This window comes from Octopus sinensis, linkage group LG1 (genome assembly GCF_006345805.1).
Source record: "Octopus sinensis linkage group LG1, ASM634580v1, whole genome shotgun sequence".
Classification (NCBI taxonomy): domain Eukaryota; kingdom Metazoa; phylum Mollusca; class Cephalopoda; order Octopoda; family Octopodidae; genus Octopus; species Octopus sinensis.
In genome coordinates this window covers 189220205-189230204 of record NC_042997.1, presented here as the reverse complement: position 1 = coordinate 189230204, position 10000 = coordinate 189220205, and the positions used below count along the sequence as shown (strand labels likewise).

General features: G+C 39.5%; 1 protein-coding gene and 1 long non-coding RNA gene across 2 annotated transcripts in view; both read left to right on the top strand.

The window, feature by feature from the left end:
* LOC115218082 (fatty acid-binding protein homolog 9) overlaps window positions 1-10000 on the top strand; it is a 161094-nt gene that overhangs the window by 112717 nt on the left and 38377 nt on the right. The gene's annotated exons all lie outside the window — the stretch shown is intronic.
* Window positions 1-10000, top strand: part of LOC118765570 — a 16989-nt gene that overhangs the window by 4141 nt on the left and 2848 nt on the right. The window lies entirely within an intron of this gene.

The following is a 10000-nucleotide window of genomic DNA, read 5'->3' as shown; positions in this document are numbered from 1 at the left end:
TCATTATCTCTATAGAAGAGGGTGGCAAACTGACAGAATCGTTAGCGCGCCGGACAAAATGCTTAGCGGCATTCCGTCCGTCCTTGCGTCTGAGTTCAAATCCCGCCGAGGTCAACTTTCAGGGTCGTCGAAATAAGTACCAGTTGAGCACTCGGGTCGATGTAATCAACTAGCTCCTCCCCTAAATTTCTGTCCTTGTGCTTATAGTAAAAAGGATTATTTCTATAGAAGTACGTCCTGGTTAAAACCGTCGGCTTTTCTTTGTTGGGAACCAGAGAAAACATAAAATAATTTGTTTCCTACCAGTCCGAGAGGTCCAACAATGGTCATGGCATTACCCATCCTCCTCTATCTCTCTCTCTCTCTCTATCTCTCTATCTATCTATCTATCTATCTATTGGGTTGTCCGGATACCATATAGTTTTTGTCAACCAAATTCACTCATAAGACTCTCACAAGGCTTTGGTTTGCCAGAGGCTATAGAAGACATTTGCCCAAGGTACTGAGCAGCGGGACTGAACCCGAAACCACGTGGCTGCAATGCGGGTTTCTTAACCACACACCCATACCTGCGCCTGTTATGTATTAATCAATCTTCAAATTTACTAGAAGACACACAAAAAGAAAACACTTTGCTTCGCATATACATTTAATAATCAGTCAATATTTATAATATTTTGGTGAGAACCACTTCTAAATAGGTTTTAAGAAAATTCAGCCATTAATTCAGATATAATTCAGTTTTATTCAATTAACTTTACTTCAGCCTTGTTTGTTCCTTCTCAAGCCATGCCTGGCTCATAGGGCCGGTTTCCTTGGCGTATAGGCTCCCCACCTGGACAGGATGCCGGTCTGTTGCAAGTGAGCTGCAAGACGCAGGAGGAAAGAGTGAGAGAAAGTTGTGGCGAAAGAGTCAGCAGAAGTTCGCCATTACCTTCTGCCGGAGCCGCGTGGAGCTTAGGTGTTTCGCTCATAAACACACACATCGCCCGGTCCCAGATTCGAACCCGCGCTCCCTCTACCGCAAATTCGCTGCTCTAACCACTATGACATGTGCCTCCACTACTTCAGCTTTAGTCATTTCTAAATGTTTTCTCCGTCAATTTTCTTTTGATGATTGCTTTAGTTTTAAGATCAGTGGAGATATCACTTTTATCTGTCACAATGGTTATCTTACAACTTCTCACAGTTCCGACCTCTTCGAAATTATTTAGATATTTATATTCTACTTTAGGCGAAACATGGGTAGTTGAACTACGTATTGTATACCAAGACATAAGAAAACCGTTTTGAGCTAACATACTTATTTCTTTCTTTATATCTTTAACCCTCCAGCGCGGAGTATAGGCCACTTATAGTTGAATTCCATGTCGCATAATTTTTGGCTTCTGTACTAATACTCTGCCATGAACGTCCTCCTTTCTCTAGTTCCTTTTGTGTTGATCTCCGCCACGAGTTCTTAGGCCTACCTCTCCTCCTATATCCATCCGGTTTCCACTGTAAAGCACTTTTCGCTACATTTGGTGTGTCTTTTCTAATTGTGCTTCCAATCCACTTCCACGTTTTCTTAAATATTTGCTCCCTAATCGAAACTTCATTTGTTCTTTGCCATAGCTCCATATTGCTTATGTGTTCGGGCCATCTAATTTTAAGTATACTACGCATGCGTCTGTTGATGAATGATTGTATTTGCTTATTTGACTTAACTGTTGTTCGCCATGTCTCAGCCCCATACAATAAATTGATTACGAAAAACACTGATAGTATACTATACTAACTGAATTAATGTAATACTTAAGCTATTTAAATTGACGGGTCTCCATGCCAGGCACCCAACAGTTACACTTGCAACGAGTGTTTCGATTCTTAAGTTTATTGGATCGGATGAAGTAAAATGGTTTAAGTTTTAGCACAAGGCCAGTAATTTTAAGGGAGGTGGGTTAAGTCGATCGCATCGACCCGAGTGCTCAAATGCTACTTATTTTATCGACCCCGAGAGGATGAAAGGCAAAGTCAACCTTGGCAGCATTTGAACTCAGAACGTAAAGCCGGACAAAATGCTTCTAAGCAGTTTAACCGGCGTGCTAACGATTCTCGATTCTACCAGCTCACAGCCTTAAATTGTGCTAAGTAAAATAATGAGTAATTAAAGTGAGTTAAAAATAAAAGTGGATTGAGGCTTAGGGAGTTTTTTGTTTCTTTTTTGCTTTTGTTTTTGTTTTTGTTTTTTCTATCTTTACTCCAAGGCGGATAAAACTTTGTATTCGGGATGTAACTGACATTATACGGATAGTCGGCGATTCAGACAGATTGTGAAACAATGTTAGTCGATGAGTTTTCTGAATATAACTAACATTAAATATATTACTGATTATGTCTGGCCTTTTTCTTTCATCCTTTATTCCAAAGCCGTTAAATCGTTGAATCGGAAAACATTTTCTATTATTAATATAACTGACTTTACAGAGATATCTGATGCTATTGAATAGGAAGCAACATCCGGTGATGAATTTACTCAATATAACTGGCGTTGGATAGATAACTGATCGCTAATTGAATATGAACCAACATCAGCTTGTAAAACTTCAATTAAAATTTTCACACCAGAACCAAATTGATCAAACGATAAATTCATAAAAGAAAGATTCGCTAAATAAGCATTGTATTCTCTCTTCGAAATCCCAAAATAAAGTTGATTATGAGACTATTATCTTTACAGAAACAAAAAATAGAAACACAGCAGTTAAATACAAATGATTATTTAACCGTGTACTTAGCTTTTTTCCAATCTATTTCAGCATTTACAAATCATTTCGTTTCAATATTTCACTCTCCTCAGGACAGTGAACTGGCAGAGGCGTTAGCACACCGGTCAAAATGCTTTGCGGCAGTTCTTCTGTCTTTACGTTCTGAGTTCAAATTCCGCCGAGGTCGACTTTGCCTTTTATCCTTTCGGGATCAATAACCTAAGTGCAGTTCAAGACTGGGGTTGATGTAATCGACTTATCCCCTCCCCCGAACTTGCTCGCCTAGTGCCAAAACTTTGAAATCAATATCTCTCTCTCTCTCTCTCTCTCTCTCTAAGACGGCAAACTGACAGAATCGTTAACACGCCGGGAAAATGCTTAACGGCAATACGTCCGTCTTTATATTCTTAGTTCAAATTCCGCTGAGGTCAATTTTGCTTTTCATCCTTCCGGGATCAAGAAGTTAAATACCAGTTGAACACTGGAGTCGATGTAATTGATTTATTCCCTCATCGAGAATTTGAAATTAATTATAATAATAATTAACAACAACACTAATAATAATAATGAGTATGAGAAACTCTTTCCTTATTATATATTGTATCTACAGGCAAACATAAGCTAAGACTAACTCCACAGCCACAGACGAAGCTTCATGAGGTATAATACGCATTTAGCCTACCGCTGCTGGACGATTTTTTTTTTATATGTCTGCTACTTATATAATTTTGTGTTTTATAACACTGTACGTCCATAAGAGACATTGTTTCAAGACGAACGTCGCAATTAATTAAGCTTTAAATGATGCATCGGCATTAAATGTGGTGCACAATTTGCTACTTTAAATTAGTACTGCCTCTGCCACGTAGAGGCACATGGCCTAGTGGTTAGAGCAGTGGACTTGCGGTAGAGGGATCGCGGGTTCGAATCTCAGACCGGGCGATGTGTGTGTTTAGGAGCGGAACACTTAAGTTCCGCGCGGCTCCGGCAGAAGGTAATGGCAAACTTCTGCTGACTCTTTCGCCACAACTTTCTCTCACTCTTTCCTCCTGCATCTAACAGCTCACCTGCGACGGACCGACGTCTCGTCCAGGTGGGGAACCTCTACGCCAATGAAACCGGGAAACCGGCCCTTATGAGCCAGGCATGGCTCGAGAAGGAACAAACAACAGCAACTACCCCTGTCACGCGTATCGAATTTTTATACAGCTTCCAATTAATGTATATCTAATTTTTATATCTAGCACTATGTTTCTCCATTTCTAAGTTAAGGGTGAAAATAGGGCAACCCTGCAAAACACAACTGATCTTTACACACAGACGCACAGAATAACAGTTAAATAACGACAGTGGAATGCACAAAATACATCAGCGATCTGACTGTCGCCTGTACTCTTGGCAACAGATGCCAGTTAGTCTTTTACACCTAGCAGGCTCGTTCGTATTAGCCCGAGTTGCTGGATAATTTTTCGTCCCTTTAAGAATATTGTAGAACGGAAACTTTTCATACATTGGAATTTAAATCCTAAACTCTACAGAAATTTATTGTTTCAAGAAAACATTGAATTTGAACTGCTTTTAATTTTTAAGATTATAGATACCAACTCGGGCTGTAACTTCAGAGCCCGAGTCAGGCGCATGTGAATGATGTCGAGAAAACGTCTGCTACAAATGATATTTTTTGACACAGGGTACCTTTGAGACGACCGCCAAACGCTGAATGAAAATAAATTAACTGCGACCAGCCTCAATAGAAGTCCGAATCATTGGCTACAAGACATACTTTCAGTATTGTTGGATATTGAATCAGATTGCAAATACGCGTTCATTTTACTAAATTTATACTCGGGCTAAACCCGAACAGCCCGAGTGCCGGAGTCGCCACTGCTATATATATATATATATATAATACAAAATCGGACAAGAACGCAAAACATCCAGACAGTTAGGTGATACAAAAAAGGGACAACAAAACATCCAGATAGACGATACACAGAAAACAAGGAGGGATCATTCGGAGTTTTCTTTCCTCAGTCGAGTTCCAGATTGTCTTTGCAATTTCGGCTGGTTATACTCGAGATTGCTCCAATCTGGCCAGCCCGAAGGAAAAACTAAGCTAAGAGCATATGTGTGTGTATACTTAAATATATATTTTTTTTATATACACACACACGCACATATCGTGTATATATTTATGTGTGTGTGTGTGTGTGTGTGTGTGTGTGTGTGTGTGTGAGTGAGAGAGGGGGAGAGTAAGAAGGTATGTATGTGTGTGTGTATGTATAAATATATCGTCGTCGTCGTTGTTGTTTTGCCCGAAGCCAGTACTGACTGAAAAGATCTTTCATCAAAAGTGTTTCCGCTCCTACCAGAAACTTTTTTGTGTTTTCTTCTTTTTTCGTACACACAGCATGCATGTCAATACGTTATCCAAACTGTGTTTCCTTGTTTTAAGACCTGTATTAAGTCTAACTCGCTGTTTGGGGGCTTCTTTCCGAAATATGTAATTTGTGTTTTATTATTTATTGTTAATGGAAGGCGATGAAGTAGAATCGTTACCACATTGGACAAAATACTTCGCAGCATTTCGTCTGATTTGTGTCTTCTGAGTTCAAATTCCGCCGCGGTCGAGTTTTCCTTTAATCATTTCGAAGTTGATAAATGAAATACCAGTTGAGCACGGGGGTTGATGAAATCGACTAGCTTCTTCCCTCAATATTCTTTTCTTCTCTAGGCACAAGGCCTGAAATTTTGGGGGAGGGGCCAGTCGATTAGATCGACCCCAGTACGCAACTTATTTATCGACCCCAAAAGGATGAAAGGCAAAGTCAACCTCGGCGGAATTTGAACTCAGAACGTAAAGACAGATGAAAAACTGCTAAGCATTTTGCCCAGTGTGCTAAAGTTTCTTATTTCTTTATTGCCCACAAGGGGGCTAAACATAGAGGGGACAAACAAGGACAGATTACATCGACCCCAGTGCGTAACTGGTACTTAATTTATCGACCCCAAAAAGATGAAAGGCAAAGTCGACCTTGGCGGAATTTGAACACATAACGTAAAGACAGATGAAAAACCGTTAGCGTGCTAACCTTTCTACCAGCTCGCCACCTTGTTTTCCCTCAATATAGCAGGCTTTGTGCCTATAGCAGGCTTTGTGCCTATAGCGGGCTTTGTGCCTTCAGTAGAAAGGATTACTTATTTTCAATAGAAGACGGTGAGAATCGTTACCACACCGGACAAAATATTTAGAGGGCCTTCGTCCATCTTTGCGTTCGGAGCTCAACCTTTTCGTTACCAACCCGACTGAAACCGGCTATGGCTCTGAGTACAAATGTCTTGCTTTCATAAGTTTTGAATTAGAATCTTCCACCAAACCTTAGTCACAATTTATCTTCCTAACAATAGTTTAATGATAACTAAGTTATTTTACTAAATTCTTTGTTATATTTAAAATTAATTGAAAGAAACACAGAACATCTCAACAGAAATATGGTAACAAAAGGGTTAAGATATATAATAGAGAAACAATTCTTAACCCTTTTGAAACCAACCCAGCTGAAACTGCCTCTGGCTCTGTAGTACAAATGTCTTGTTTTCAAAAGTTCTGAATTAAAATCTTCTACCAAACCTTAGTTACAATTTATGTTCCTAACACTAGCGAAATGATAATTAAGTTATTCTTGGTTATTCTTTGTTACATTTAAAGTAATTGAAAGAAATACAGAGAATCTCAAAATAAATACAGTAACGAAAGGGTCAAATGCCGCTGAGTTTGACTTGGCCTTTCATCCTTTTGGGGTTGATAAAATAAGTACCAATCCAGCACAAGGGTCAATGTAATCGACTTATTCGTTCTCCTAAAATTGCTGGCTTTGTGCCGAAATTTGAAAGCATTATTTATTTTTAACAGAGAAAAATATAAATTTATTTCTGGTGCAATTGATTGATATGAAATTAGTTTCTGGTCTTGACTAGTTCAATTCTCAATGTTTCAAGGCGCATCAAGTTTTCACCAAGTTGCTGAATGTCTGTTTGCAATATTGAAACTATTTAAAAACAATTCTTCATAATTATCACGTACGTATGTGTAAGCATGTGTACTGGTATGTGTGGCCACGTTTGTCTGCGCACGTATATGCAACTATGTCTGCCTGCACGTATGCAAGTGTGTCTGCGTCTGTAATGTTGTGTACCTCTGTATGCATGTGCGCGCTTGTGTACGTACGTGTGTGCGCGCTTGTGTGTTCTTATCCTTGCGTAGCTTAATTTGTTATGAATGCTCGTAAACTCATCCAACCTTCACAGCTGAGTAGCTTCGAGAGTAGATGTTTGGGTTTACTGTTTGCGATGAGGTTAGCGCCTGCTACAATGTTTATTGCTATACCAAATAGAGTTGACCCGCCGAGAATGAACACGGCACGTAAAGGTCGCGCCAGTTCTCTTAGCTGCCAAGGATAACCAGATGCAGTTTGCTTTTACTAATAGACTCCTAGCTGCTTATTCTCTGTTTGAAACACTAATAAATTGTTTTTACTTTGAAGGAAATCTGTCAGTCAAGGGTTCTGTTGCCAATGAAAAGCAACAAAAGGAATAAGCTTTAGTGTCTGATGTGGGGGAGGAGATGGTGGGATGTATGTGTGTGTGTGTTTGTCTATGTGTGTGGATTTATGTGCGGGTCGATGTATGAGTTTTTTATGGGTGTAGGTCCATGTGTGCGTGTCTGCGTAGGGAGGAGAGAGGGAGGACTGCTTTCTGTGCCAGAGTGTGTATGATGAACAGCTATGAGTATGTAAGTCTATGTGTGTGTGTGTGTTTGAGGGAGACAGAGAGGGACAGACAGACAAAGAACGAGAGAGAGAGAGAGAGGGAGAGAGAGAGGAAGGGAGAGAATGAATGAAAGAAAGAAAGAAAGAGAGAGATTGTTTTGTTTGTGTAATTTGTTGCTATATGTATGCCAGGGTATATCCGAAATAAGTAAATATTCGTATGCGTGTGTGTGTGTGTGGTGTGTGTGTGTGTGTGTGTGTGTGTGTGTGTGTGTATGTGTGTGTGTCTGTGTAGGAGAACAAATAGGGTGGAGGAAGAGATAAAAAGAGAGGTGGGGATTCAAATTCTGCAGAATTATACTGATATTTTCTCACTCCTCCTTTCTTTTATTATCTATTTCTTATTTACTTCTTTACATTCTATTCAACCTTTTTTTCCCCTTTTTGTTGTTGTTGGTGGTGGTAGTGGCGGCGGCGGTGGCTGCGGTGGTGTGGTGGTGGTGGTGGTGGTGGTGATAGACGACAGAATGTTGTCAGACATGACTGAGACGAGAAAGCACTACTTTTCTGACACTACTGGTTCAGCTTGGCTTGAAATAAATTCCAAATTCGGTGAAATCTTCATATCTTTTGTCGATATAAACCGATGAAATTTCAGCTTACGTCTGCAATTATTGCAGACATTACATTCTTAACGTGCCACCTGAAAGTATATTTCCCTATTATTATTATTATTATTATTATTATTATTATTATTATTATTATTATTATTATTATTATATTATTATTATTATTATTATTATTATTATTATTATTATTATTAAATAAGTATAGCATAAAGACTCTCTTCATTTCCCGCTTCAAGCTTGAATCAGAAATATAAACATATCAAACTCACGAACCAGTTGCTGCTGCTGTTGTTGTTGTTGTTGTTGTTGTTGTTAAGCAACAAGACGGGTAAGGGTGATTAGGTGATGGTCTAGGGCTTAGAGGCGGGAGACCCCAGACCTTGGTAAAAAAAAAAAAAAAACTTTGGTCGTATTGTTGTAGTCGAGGGCTCTTCGTTGACGCCCGACACCACTGGGAGGTGGCCTTCGAAGTCGCTGGAAATGGAGATCTCCAGGTCCAAATTCTTGAACGGCTGCTGCATAACCCCAGGTCAATTCAGATCCATCAGACCCATGACGAAGTATGCTTCAAGCTTCAACCATGAACATCTCGTCCTCTTTAAACTTTTACTTTCTTACCCGATATAGTGGTTCTCATACTTTGGAAGCTCTGTGTTCCCTTTCACTGAATACTATTTTACAAACATCACCGCTCCGTGTCTTGCACACAACGATTAAAAAAAAAAGCCACATTCCTTTGATCAAACAGAAACTAATACTACGCGGTGGTTTATTATCCATATTTTTTCACTGTCCCACCCAACGAGTGTTACTTTCTTAGATATTTATGTCGACTAGTGAGTGTTCTCTGTACTAAATTTTATGGAAAATACTAGAAAAGTCGAAGGCTTAATATAACAAAACTACATTAGATTTTGGTGCTTCATCAGTCATATTTCTACTCACGGATAACACAATGCCCTCCTCATATTTTCTTTTAATCCTAGGGAAAATCACAACCCTCCTGATCACCAGCGTCCCTATAGCGAACCTCTTGACATTTGCTTCCCAACTTTGATTTTACATCTTCAATGGAGCATTCTCGTTGGGATAAAACCCACTGCTATAGAAGAATATATTACATTATATGTTATATTACATTATATGCTTTTATGGCAGCAGATGAGAGGATCTTTTTGGTTTCATACCAGAACCAATTTTTGGCGGAATGGGGAGATTTCTATACGGGTGTAAATTTTCGTGCTAATAACGAAAATCGATTGCCAATCTCGATGATAGTACCAGTATCACCAATCTACCCTGGGCTACAAATTAGGCCCTCTATGCACCGTTCCCCCATGCAGTTGTTATATATTTCTTTACTGCCATCAAGGAGCTAAACATAGAGGGCACAAACAATTTAATCGACCCCGAAAGGATGAAAGGCAAAGTCGACCTCGGCGGAATTTGAACTCAGAACGTAACGGCAGGCGAAATACCGCTAAGTATTTCGCCCGGCGTGCTAACGTTTCTGCCAGCTCGCCGCCTTCTCTCTCATGTAGTTGTTATCATCAACAAGATGCTTTGGTTCATTTGCACCAGCTCCGCACAGAAACGGACTGTCGTTAGTTCTTTCACCCAACAATAAATAAACAACTAGAGTTGTTAGTGGAAGAGTGCTAACCTCAAACCTTTTTGGAAACCTATTTTTTCACGAACAATGGAAATCTTCATTTGGTGTTTTATTAACAAAGTCTATTCCTCGTTATTAAATCCTTAGCTCAGTGCATTGTCCTCCGCTTTCAAAATGTCCACAGAATTCTCAAATTCTCCATTCGGTCGCTCAAAATAGTTTTCAGTTTCTTGCTTGTGGCTG